Source organism: Limulus polyphemus, unplaced genomic scaffold (genome assembly GCF_000517525.1).
Source record: "Limulus polyphemus unplaced genomic scaffold, Limulus_polyphemus-2.1.2 Scaffold10, whole genome shotgun sequence".
Lineage (NCBI taxonomy): Eukaryota > Metazoa > Arthropoda > Merostomata > Xiphosura > Limulidae > Limulus > Limulus polyphemus.
In genome coordinates this window covers 298,157-308,041 of record NW_013665620.1, presented here as the reverse complement: position 1 = coordinate 308,041, position 9,885 = coordinate 298,157, and the positions used below count along the sequence as shown (strand labels likewise).

Sequence of the window (9,885 nt, the reverse complement as noted above, 5' to 3'; positions counted from 1 at the left end):
CGAAATTACAAAACAAACAAACAATAACAGCTTCTTCCAGCCGATATTTTATACCTAAAACATGTAATTCTAATAGTTAATAAGCTTAATTAAGACTTTCAACAGTTAACATATTCACGTTTTTCGGTCTTCAGCCTATTTAGTCCGACGCTGAGCTATATATTTTGCTGAAGCGTCTTTTCGCGTTTATGCATATTATTATTTAGGCTTACAATTTACATTTTGTTTTTGTATTTAAGGCAAAGATGCTATATCTATCTACCGCTATACCTAATATTGAAATACTGAATCGAGGGAAGAACAACCCGGAAAGCAGCCAGTCAACAGTTCCCTACCACTCTCCCTCCCCGCATGTTACAGCATGAACTCGAACCCGGCTCGCCAGCTCCGACATCCAGAGCCGTGTACGTTCAAAACGTAATAGTACAATTCTTAACTACTCAGTGTTTTCCTATGATTTAGTTCATTTATTTCTGTGTTTGATCCATCATCACTAAATTCGAAAGGCAAAACGGACTTTATCTCTTTCCTTCTATATGACTTTTACCGTACAAGTGTTTTTGGAGCGTCATTAGAATTCTGTAACAGCACAAATTGCTCTATTCAAATTTCAATATCTGAAATAGTTTTTCTTTCAATGAGAGAAATTAATGTTAATTTCTGACCAAAGCAAGCAGTCCACCAACACTAATGAGGACAAAAAAGCAGCCCAGTAACGAATACAAGCGCGTCAGGAGGGCAAAGGCTTAGGGGGAGGGGCTCCACCTCTCCTACCCTTAGTAGTACTTTTAAAATATGCGCAAAAATATGTACTGGAAAAATTCGTACTTAGATAGCTGAATACTAATCTCTAACTTGAACTACTTTAAAACAATGACAAATGCACCTATCTTTTGTTATTCACTCAGTAATGACCTTGCTATTACTATTACATTAATTTATTTTATTACATTAATTTATTAGAATTAGAACAAGAAGGGGAATGATGTAATAGTAATGATGATAACTAACTGATGATTTTACTGCGTTGTAAAAGTAGTAATTAACAACGTTAATTTATTAGAATTAGAACAAGAAGGGGAATGATGTAATAGTAATGATGATAACTAACTGATGATTTTACTGCGTTGTAAAAGTAGTAATTAACATCGTTAATTTATCAGAATTAGAACAAGAAGGGGGATGATGTAATAGTACGTGGGGGTGTTATAAGGTGACGATCAATCCCACTATTCATTGGAGCCCAAGAGTTGGCGGTAGGTGGTGTTGAGTAACTGCATTCCCTCTAGTCTATCACTAAAATTAGGGACGGCTAGCGTAGGTAGCCCTCGAGTAGTTTTGTGCGAAATTTAATAAACTAACAAACACTCAGTAACAATTATACAAAATATATTTAAAGCTTTATTTCAATCTTTCAGCTGCGAGAATTTTTCGTTTGGCGTACACAACCTATATGTTTGTAAAGAGTAATAATAACGTACGTAATGACTTGTGTGGCATAGCGCTATAGCCATAGCATAAGTCCAATTATTTTTTTCCCACAGTAAATTATTGTTTATGTAATATCAAAAATGGTCGAATATTATTTAAAAGAAGAAACATTTATCCGTTTTCTTGTCAAAAATACAGTAGCTTCCCGAAAGTAATTATTATACAAATATTTTGATATCATATTCTTATGATAGGGTTTTGTAAAACACAACTATTAGTAAAACACACCTATTATTCTAAAACTCCTGTATATTATATTATCACACTTAATATTTTCCATACATGTGATGTAGCTATATATATGAGCTATACATACAGACTTGTATAAAATTTAGAAATTGAAATACATTTATAGTTTTTAAAAATAATATTAAAATTTTAAAAATATATATCATATTGTATTGTAAAATAATTTCTAAAACTATAAGTATTACAATTTAAAAATAAATATTTTATTTTTTTATCTACTATATTCGTAGAGGTCTTTCTTTTTGGTGGATTGAAAGTGAACCCCTCCTTAAAAAACTGGTCGTAACTTAACTAACTTAATTAATATACTTTTCTTACGTTCTTATTTACAATAATTAGAATGCATTGTTTCATCAGCTGAGCACCCTCGTTGCTGGCGATATTTTCGGACGTAATCCCAAGATTAAGCTACGAAAATTATCCCGATTTGCACGTTAAAGCCACTGATTAAACACGTAGAATGTATAAAGTATATACTAGATTTACATCCGTAGGGACCCTGAAAGTGTTCTGTTTCAAGAGTAAATAAAGCCAAAATTAAGAGAAATATTTTTTATTTTTGGCTTTTGAAGTTTATATGTCATGCTGTGTTGTTGCCTACAAAGTGCATAATTCTTCTCGTGTTTCATGACATATGCACGTTTTACTGATGCCACGACAGTATAAATTGCAACGTTAAGCGTCCCTCATGTGACGTCATTTTAGTGTCTACTGAGTGACTGACAGACAACACACTAATGTATAGTGGTGCGAGGGGTTAAAACAGGTGACCCCTCCAGGCGACCTTCAGCTCCCTTTCGGGGAAACTACTAGAAGTTGTTTGTAGAAAACGCTGACTGAACCACTTTGTTGGAAACTTTGCTTACTGTATGTAATTTCTGTTGTGTTTCGAAGGTTAATTTATTTAATACGTTTCTTAATATTCGACATGTTTTTTTAAAGCTAAGGTCGCCCCCAGTGGCACAGCGGTATGTCTGAGAACTTACAATGCTAGAAACCGGATTTCGATACCCGTGGTGGGCAGAGCACATATAGCCCTTTGTCTAGCCTTGCGCTTAACTACAAACAAACAAACAAAGTTAAAGTGTACAACTTAAAGAAGTTATGTCCTTAACTTTAAAAAACTATGTTTGAACCAAAGTTGTTTAATTTATATAGAATTTGTACAGGAATATAATATTAGTTGATCACTTAAATCATCTGTCTATCTTTTTATTTATCTATATTGATGGCTAGGTTAATTTGTAGTTTTGCTTCAAGTACACAGTTTACTCTGATCGTAAGTTCTTATTATTTTCCATTAGTTATCTTTTCCAGTTAGGTAAGATTCAACCCCCTTTCACTAAAAGTAAAATATGAAAGGATTTTCAGGGAACGCTACGAAAAATTGTTTCGATATCAAAGAAGGTAACTATTATTATGATAAATATCAGTATCACTGGTCCCACATAACAAATCAGTAAAATCCATGAAGAGAAAAACAAAGAACGGACACTATTATCTGCACTTTGACCTTAAAACTGCTGTATAGATGTAAAAAAAGTTAGCGAAACATATCCAACCATCTGAAAGTGTGTATAAAATGAACGAATTTCTTATAAACCTGCGGTTTCCCACAACATTCAAACCTGAAATAACAATAACAAACGAAGACTTACCGTCGAGGGAGGGAAGAAGTGGATGAATGACTCTCATCTCAGACTCAAGTGTAGCACAGAACGTCTCTAACCAACGGCCTTCTGTCAGCCTGGTAACGACAAACACGTAACAATGACGCACTAATCCCAATATTGAATTAAATCTGCATACACGCTTATGTCACCCCTGCAAAACTTACGGTTGCACTCAGTACAAAGATGTTTATTTCCTATAACGCATGCCACTATAACATTGCGGTAATATCTAGTTTGTGGCAGGAAAGATCTCGACTTGCATGAGAGGGGGAGAAAGGGAATGCGGTACAAAACGGACAGTTGTTAAGTTGTCATCAGTTGCCAATTTTATGTGACTCACGCCAAGATAAGTAAGTCCTTACCTCTACGATCTTGTCGATACCACGATGTGTCGTCTGTGGTAGACATTTAAAAGAACGAGTCAAAGTATTACATATTACACTGTCAATTTGTAAAATATGTTGTTAAGTCTTGAATCCACACTACAACTGCAATTTTTATTTTGATAATAAAATATAGCATGCCATTAAACTGGAAGTTCTATGGAAACATTAGAAATTCCAACATATAAACTCGATCTGACATTCTTTTAACCTGACACACCAAAGCACGACGTTTTTGGACTCTCGCCTTGTTTACTCAAGTTGTCCAATCATATGTTTTCGTTCAAGCATGCGCAATAGAGTATTTACAAGGGCTGTTGTTGATAAGATACTAGAAAACTTCACTTTTAAAAGAAAAATGAGCGTAGTAATCACGTGAAAATATAGGGATATAACACACGCTATGAAAAGAAAATACCATGTAAATTAGATTATGTTTATACTATTAATAATTTTTTCTATTGTTCCATGACTTAAGATAAGCAAGGCAATTAAATGAAATAAATATCACCTTGTATAAAATATAGGTGAGTCATTAAAACTACAAGTCGTCAATTGCAGGATGTTCTGTACGCCTCAGGGCTTTCCCTCACTGGTCACGTTCAAGAAATACAAGAGATACTATTCAACAAAGATGTATATTAATACACGTGTATTAATATGGTATATACTAATGGACACACGTGGTTAGGGAGCTCCACTCGCAGTCTGCGGGTCGCGGGTTCGAATCCCCGTCACACCAAACATGCTTGCCCTTTCAGCCGTGGGGACGTTATAATGTGACGGTCAATCCCACTATCCGTTGGTAAAAGAGTAGCCCAAGAGTTGGCGGTGGGTGGTGATGACCAGCTGCCTTCCCTCTAGTCTTACACTGCTAAATTAGGGACGGCTGGCGCAGATAGTCCTCGTGTAGTTTTGCGCAAAATTCAAAACAAACAAACTAATGGACACATATACATGGGTGCGTATCCTTCTGTAATTGAGATACAATAACACAGGATGTATATTAATGATCCTTGCTAAGGCGCGGTCAGTTCAGTTCTTTCATAGATTCTATATCTTTCATTATTCATCAAGCCGTGTGCCTTGTTAAAAAACAACAACAAACACACACAAACTCGATTTTAAAATTTGAAGGAAAGGTTATTAGAATGTAGTACTATCTTATGAAATATTGGATATATCATACGCATAATTTACATTTTTCTTTTAATGTTCTAGATTTTGGTTATTCCTTTTTTTTTTCTCAAGTTTGGTGTTACCTTAGCACAAAACTCCTTATAGTTTCACCAGAACTTACGAATTTTTGAATAAATGAAGAAAAACATGCCGGCCCACACAATTTGTTTCTGCTCACTCTTCATATTAGCAAAAATGATAATCTTTTGTTTCAACACAAAAATTCTATCTGAGTGGTTAAATATTTTTTGATTAGAAGATCATTTAATTCTGCATTTGTTATCGCTGTTTTTTATTGTAAAACGTAATACGATTTCGTTGTTCTTGTGATAGAGCTATGAATTTTAAAGCTAGCGAGAATCTGTGAAATACCACAAAATATCTATGTCTTCTTTAGTTGTGAGTGCATTATAAAAGTGACAGTTAATCATTTAGTATGGGTAGTGTAATGCTACAGACTGGCTTTGTTCTTTCTGGCCAGCGGTTGAAAATTAGGAACAGTGGCCTTTTAATAGCTTAGACATAAACACAAAAATCCAAACTATGTAATAATAACTACTTTTACTCAAAATAATAGCCATTTATTTTATCTGGCATCTTAAGAAATTTCCACGTGTATTAGTGGAGAGAGTAGTACATTAATAAATGTTCGTTTGTTTGTACGTAAAGCTGTTTATTATTATTATTATTCCTGTAAACTCCCAGTGGAGCATAGAGCCGCAACAACACCTCGCCAACGGAAGGTGTTTTTGCAGTTACTTGTAGAAGGTTGAAGTCCTCTTTTTTCATCCTGGACTTGGGAGCAGGCAAATGCGGAGGTTGGCATGTTTGGTGTGACGGGGATTCGAACCCGCGACCCTCAGATTACGAGTCGAGCGCCCTAACCACCTGACCATGCCGGCCCACGTAAAGCTGTACAATGAGCTATCTGTGCTTTGCCCATTGGGAAATCGAGTCCAGAATTTTAGCGCTACACCTGCTATTGAAATTATATAATACGTTCCGGCACTACTTTTTTTTGGGGGGGGGGGGACTGAAACACTGTATGAACTGTTTCGATGACGAGGAACCCACTTTGAGACTAATAATGGCTGGAGACGGCTTGAGTGGGTAATGAAGAAAACTTTAATATAAGTTTAACATAACAGCAAATGTACAGCGTTTCAACAAGGTTTTGTCATCATCATGAACTGTTGTTTATATTCAATTTTTGGTTGGAGTGAAGAAATGAAATCTAATATGTATTAATGTATTACAATAGCTAATTCAGATGGGGTTCAAAGGGTGCATCAAATGGTCCCTACCCTAGAGGATAGAAAGTACCAACGTAAATGTTTGGTTAGTTCTATATTTCTATGATATAGAAATTAATATAACACTTTTTATCGAATAACGCTTACTATGATTGCTCCTGGATGACTAAACTGTCCAGTTCGAAACTCCATATAAAAAGTTTGTAATCTACGCCTGTGACAAGATCAGTTTTGTATTATTTAAGTAGAAGTAATAAAGAGAGTATTTGTTTGTTGTGAAGTGCAAAGCTACAGACAGATCTAGGTGTGCTCTGTCCACCGCAAGCATCAACACTTGATTTTTAACGTTACAGGTCCCCGACTTATCGCTGAGACACTGGGTGGTTGTTATAAAGAAGAAAATATTGAATTTTTTTAAAGATAGAGTTTCATAGAATTGTGGTATTGATTTAGTGACCCTTTAAATAAGGGTTTGTACAGTTTCATAGGTAATTATTTTTGAGATGCGAAACCACGTGTATGTAGGTTCCATGTTTACGCTTAGAGCCTAAGTTCGAATTTAGGTCAAATTTTAATTTCATTATAAATCTTTCTAAAAATTTTGAATTTACTAGATAATCCTGGGTCCGCTACTGTGAGGTTTTCAAGTTTACGATTTACGAGCACGGTGTTCTAATTGAGGTGTTCAATTTTCACACGAGTCACCTGCTAAGCTAATCATATTATATTTGAAATGGAAAAAACTAGAAATAATTTTGATGTATAACAAAGTTTTATACTTTCACGTAAGAATACATTACTTAGTAGGATTACTGCCGAAAACATCGTTAACAGGGAAGGTACCTAACTGATAAAACAACGTATTCTAAACTTTATATGTGATAATGTAAGAAAAGTATATTTAATTAGCTACACTGATTGCTAGTAGATAAACTTCACTGATTGGAAGTTAATATTAGTTATAAGAACAACGTAGGGGACTGGTCATCATTTTAAGAAAAAACGTACATTAATATAATCTTAAGGTATGTGTTAATACACCAGTAATGTGTTATATGGTTTGAAATTAGTATTTTAAGATAGTTTCTAACTTCATAGCTTCATTTTTGTTTGAGTTAGAATAAAAAAGTATCAGTGGTAAAGTAAACACACTACCAATCTAATTATTGCCTGAATATAAAAAATTCATTAAATTTGTTGGCAAAAGTAACAAATACATCAACCCTCTAGCGTTTGTAAAACTTTCAAAAAGGACGTAGTATATCATAAGTATACAGTAAGCATGGTAAGCCCCGCCATCTAGTGAATGCTAATGAAACAATAGAGTTTATTTCGTTTTTTGACAATTTTGTTTAACAATTTTAAATTTCGTAACAAGAGCTAAAAACATTACATCTTTTAAAGAGAGTCGCGTTTATAAATTCACTCACATTTTACCTTTTTAAAATTGTTTTCATAATTACTCTATTGTTTGTGTTTAGTGAAATATTTTGATAAACTTGTATCAATCGTACAGTTATGATAATATTAAGACAGTTGTACTTTAGATAGCTGGAAAACTACAGAAATGTGAGTACGATTTTATAAATGCTTTCGCGAATTTCACATTGTATACGTGTCTGTTTTCTATTGGTTACCAGTTTAAAGAAATTCTGAGTTTTAGAACTAAACTTTCTTTTCAACATATTTGTGTGAGGCACATTATAAAGCGTATTTAAGAACATTTTAGCCAAATATTAGTCAAGCATTAAGTAAAATACAGGACAAACTGAAAAAATAAATAATACATTGACTGTAAAGGAACTAAGAGAATGACAGCTAGATAGCGTGTAGAATTATACACGGACTTTCTTTTCTTCGTTGAAATAGTTTTACTTGTGAGCTTTCTGTCTCCTTACCGTAGCCTTCATCGTGCAACAATGTACTGAGTGATACAAATTCGTTTATCTGTGGAGCACTGTTTAAAATAGGTATATAGGCAACAGTCGTAACAATAACTGATACCTGGTATTAATTATAGAAATTATGATGAATATAGACGATAAATCGATTATTTCAGTATAATAAACATTATAGGTATTACATAGAAACCAAAACAAATAATATATTTTATGTCTTTGATAAGTGATGTCCATGCAGTATTGAGTAGCTATTGGCCGTTATTTTGATTAGTACACACTGTTGGATCTTGTGCTTGGATGACAATAGCTTAATTGATCTTTCTCCGTTTGGTGTTTTCTTCTTGTCTATTATATTTGCCTTTTTTAGGCCTGTTATGTAGTTGTTTTCCTGAACGTAAAAAGCTATAGCTGATGTGTTTATAACACAGTTCTTAATATATCTTTGGTGTTCTTTGAACCTTACCTGTAATGGGCGTTGTGTTTGCCCAATGTATTGTTTATTAGACTCACACCAATTGTTATAAACCACGTTATTTGTGAGAGGATTGGTAAATGGGGATTTTACCTTCGTAAGATTGTCGTGTAGTGTAGGATCGTTTGTTTATAGTTAAGCACAAAGCTCCACAATTGGTTATGTGTGCTCTGCCCACCATGGTTATCAAACTTGGTTACTAGTGGTGTAAGTCCGCAGATACACCGCTGTGCCACTGGGGGGCGTAGTGTAGGAGGACTTAAGAAACTACGGTGATGTTAAGTTTATTCATTATCCTACGAAGTTTTTATCCTAGGCCTGGTATGTAAGGAAGAAATGCTGTTTTCCTTTCGTTGTGATTTTCAGGTTGTGGTTCATTAGTAGTTGAGACAGATGAACCATATAACATACGGTGAATTGTTTTATTTGGATAATCGTTATTCCTGAAAACCTTCTCAAGATGTTTAAGTTCTTCATCTGGGTAAAACGAGGAGCATATACTTGTAGATCTAGATTTCGTGTTTTAACAATCTCAGTTTTGATAGCATGGTATGAACGAAAATTCAGATAGTTATTACTTTGAATCTTCTTCCAATAAACGGTAGTGATCAACTTTTCTAAACTCGTGCCCTTGTGAACCAGAACATCGAGGAATGGAAGGGTGTTGTCGACTTCAAGTTCTATGAAAAATTGTATGCTGTCAAACTGGCTGTTCAGATGAGCATGAAAGGGTTTGAGTTCTTCCTCTTCATGGGTCCATAAAATAAGCGTATCTTCAACATATCTTACCCATATACAAGGTTGATGAAGATACGGGGTTAAAATGGTGTGTTCAAAATGCCGCATTTCTGCTACTACAGGTGATAAATGTGAGCTCATTGGAGTACCGTCTAACATACTGTAAAATCGGCCATTCCAATAGCCAGTGTTTTAGTTACTCACTGTAAGTTGAGTGAAAAGAAAATAGATGGTTGTTGGTTGATGTTAAGCACAAAGCTATACAATGGGCTATCTATGCTTTGTGTGCCAGTCACGGGTATAGAAACCCGATTTTAGCGATATAAGCCTTCAGACTTACCGTTGAAAGGAGGTAGAGAATGAGAGTGTAACTGTTAGGCAATTAGTTAGTCATTGTAAGTTGAGTGAAAGGAGGATGGAGAACGGGAGTGTAACTGTTATGTAATTAGTTAGTCATTGTAAGCTAAGTGAAAGGGGGATGGAGAACGGGAGTGTAACTGTTAGGTAATTAGTTAGTCATTGTAAGCTAAGTGAAAGGGGGATGGA

General features: G+C 34.7%; 1 protein-coding gene across 2 annotated transcripts in view; it reads right to left on the bottom strand.

Moving 5' to 3' along the window:
- Nucleotides 1-4,046, bottom strand: part of LOC106478304 (signal-induced proliferation-associated 1-like protein 2) — an 84,445-nt gene extending 80,399 nt beyond the window's left edge. For both annotated transcript variants that reach the window (XR_002609876.1, XM_013938837.2), the window contains exon 1: nucleotides 3,399-4,046. The gene's annotated coding sequence lies outside the window, so the exon portion shown is untranslated. The remainder of the gene's footprint in view (nucleotides 1-3,398) is intronic.
- Nucleotides 4,047-9,885: the final 5,839 nt, after the last annotated feature.